The sequence below is a fragment of the Elephantulus edwardii genome, unplaced genomic scaffold (genome assembly GCF_000299155.1).
Source record: "Elephantulus edwardii isolate Elephantulus edwardi_28Jun2011 unplaced genomic scaffold, EleEdw1.0 scaffold00036, whole genome shotgun sequence".
NCBI classification, from domain to species: Eukaryota; Metazoa; Chordata; class Mammalia; order Macroscelidea; family Macroscelididae; genus Elephantulus; species Elephantulus edwardii.
Genome location: NW_006399786.1, coordinates 6,494,045 through 6,497,471, shown reverse-complemented (window position 1 = coordinate 6,497,471; position 3,427 = coordinate 6,494,045).

The following is a 3,427-nucleotide window of genomic DNA, read 5'->3' as shown; positions in this document are numbered from 1 at the left end:
GGGAAGGGAGAAAATTGCGGCAATGAATGAATGGAAATCCAAAACCTCTGTAAAAAAAATTAAAAAATTATAAAAAAAAAGATATGGGAAAAGCAATTAGCAACTTCATATTGAAAGGAAAAAATAACCCAGATAAGGAAAGAGAGATTGAAGAAGGAAAAAAGTCAGACGCCTCAAACTCCCTGATTTGAAACCCATTACTCAGCCACAGAAGGGAGTTCTGGTGCCCTAGTGACAAGAAGCTGCACTACAATCCAGAAAGCACACAGTTCAAGACCACCAGTTGCTCCACAGGATAAGGATGGACAGTCTCCTCCTATGCGATCAACTGCCTCTGAAAACCTACTGGAGGGTCAGCTATGGATCAATTTTGACTCAAAGGTACACAGCAATTCAGCCACAGTAATTAAAACAGAGTGGTACTAGTACAATGACAAGTATGTTGAACAATTGAATAAAACTGAGAACCCAGAAATTCATTTATCTACTATCAGGAACTAACTTTTGGCAAAAAGCTGAAATTCATTAAGTAGGGAAAAGGTTGTCTCTTTAACAAGTGGTGCTGGCAAAATTGGTTATTCCTTTGTGGAAAATTAAACACGTGCTATATTTGCGACTATATACAAAAACTAACTCCAAATGGGCCAACGACTTTAGAGTAAGAGCTAAAACTATAGTGGTCATCAAAGAAAGCATTGAGACAAACTTGAGAACCCTCAGCTGTGACTTAAAACTATAACTGATACATAATCAATGGAGGATAAATCGGGAACTTTTTTTAAGGTAAAGTATTAATGATAGATTTATTAGAAAATTACATAAGACCATTATTGTAAAAAAAGAAGGATAACTAGTAAGATGTGTATATATGTCTAAAGGGGGAAGAGGATGGGGACTGAGGGTGTTGAGGGGGAGTAAATCATGGGGTCTCAGAATTTGGTGAGTGGAGGGACAAGGTGAAGGAGTTAGAAAAGATCTGGTGGGAATTTGAAAAGACAGGATAGTGAGCATAGATCAATGGTAAACAATTTTATAACACAGTGTGAGAGTGATTGTATGAAACAATGTGAATAAAGGAATGTGTGAAATATAATCGTTTATGAATAAAAAAGAAAAAAGTTAACAACAAAAACCAAAATGAAATTACAAAGAAAGACTCAACTTTAACAGAAATGAGAAGGAAGGAGCAAAAAGAAAAAATAACTTTTGCAAAACAAACCAAAGCAAAACAATAGACTTCTTTTTTTTTTAATCACTAAGCTTCATAGTCTGAGGTAGTTGGTTTTGAGTTGTTCTTATTGTGTACCATCAAATTGGAATCAACTCATACCTGACCCTCCAGTGGGTTTTCAGAGAAAGCAGTAAATAACACCGGACGAGATTGCCCATCTTTCTCCCTCAGAGCTTCAGGTGGATTCAAGCCATGTTGCATCTTAAACAATTACTTAATCTGCAAGTTTATAATTGGTTTGTCTAGAAAATAAGAAAAATCATAATCTAAGGGATGACATTGTTGTGTTGTTAGGTGTCATCGCATCGAGTACGACCCACAATGACCCCATGAGCAACAATCCTGTGCCATCCTCACACTTCCTGACACCCTAGAGCCCATTGCAACAGTTACTGTCTCAATCAATCCTCCTGGTTGAGGATCTTCCTCTCCTTCGTCGACCCTATGCTTTTCCAAGCGTCATGTCCCTCTCCAAGGAATAGCCTCTCCTAGCAAAAGAATGGGAACAAACATGGACTTCTTGTAATCCATGGCCAAATAACTGTTCTCCAGATTTCTTGGCATAGACTGGTGAGCTCATCCAGGACTGCATTTGTTAACTGAAACAGATAATTTAGTTTTCCATCAATTCCTAGGGCCCTAACAACACCTTCAGTGCAGCTTCAACTTCCTCCTTCAATACCATTGGCTCCTGTGCATATGGTACTTCCTGACCATTCAACATAAGGGGAGATATAGGGTATGAAAAAAGATCATATGAAATAGAAATACTGATGTACTGTTACTTTAACTGCCCCATTTAATTACTTTTATATCTGTTGTTAAATGCTATTGTTTCGAGTAGAACTCATAGTTACTCTATGAACAACAGATCTGAACTCTGTCTTATCCTATACCATCTCCATTATCTCTGACCTGCCTGAGGCCATTGTTGCCATCTCTGTGTCAACCCATCTTGTTGACCCTCCACCTTCCCAAGCATGATATCCCTTTCCAAGAAATAGTGTCTCCTAAAAAGATGTCCAAAATATATGAGATGAAGCTTTGCCATCCTTGCCTCTAAGAAGAGCTCTGGTTTCACTTTCTCCAAGACATTTCTTTGGGCCATCCATGGGATCTTCAGCACTCTTCTCCAACACCACAACTCAAAGGCATCAGTTCTTCTGTCATCCTTATTTATTGTCTAGCTCTCAAATGCATACCAAGTGATTGAAAAGTCCCTGGCCTGAATCAGGTTCACCTTAGTCTTCAAACATCACTCTTCAAGTTTAAAGTGTTTCTAGTAATTCTTTATTTTTCTTTTGAATCATTAGTTTGGGAAGAACATGGTAAGGGCAATTTCTATTTTGTGCAGCATCACCTGGCGCCACTTGAGCAGCTGGAGGACCTATTTCGTGTAGCTGTGATGCTGATGCTGATGCTGATGCTGCCCACTGGCTGAGAAACTGGTTAGAGCTCTCAGCTGGGAGCCTCCATTCCCTTCTACAAGAGCTTCTCCATGTGACTTCCAGAGTTTCTACACACTATGGAAGCATTATAAAAGGTGGTTTACAAGAGGACATGGCAACTGCCAGTCTTGGCACAAACTTGGAAACTGGTCCAGCATCATTTCTGCAACATTCAAAGTGAAAAAATATAGAGGACTATCTCTCATAAAATACCAGGGCTGTGCTGGCATTTTTTCTCTTCTGTTGATTCACTTAAGGCTTTGCTAAAAATAATAATACGTAAACCATTCCAGAAGGAGCTCTGTGGTGTAGTCTGTAGCAAGTTATGTCTCTGGTGGTTCAAATCAACAAGGGGCTTCAAGAAAGAAAGATAGACAATCTCATGTAATTTACAACCATGGGAATCAGTTGTGAGTCCCCTCCAACTCAACAGCACGGAAAGATAAAAACTACTTCAGAATGAAGAACTTAAGAACAACTACTTGCAGCTCTATGACCTAGAAGTAAAAAAGCTGTGCTGCAAAGCCAAAGGCACATGGTTTGAATCCACTAGCTGCCCCAGGGAAGAAAGAGAAGCATTCTACTCCTGCGTTATTTAAAACAACATACACAAAAACCAACTCAAGGTGGATCATGGACCTAGGACTAAACCCAAGGACTATAAAATTCATTACAGAAAAGCTAGGAACAACACTAGAAGTCCTAATCCACAACATAAACAGTCTTCCCAGTATCCTGGAAAAGCTAC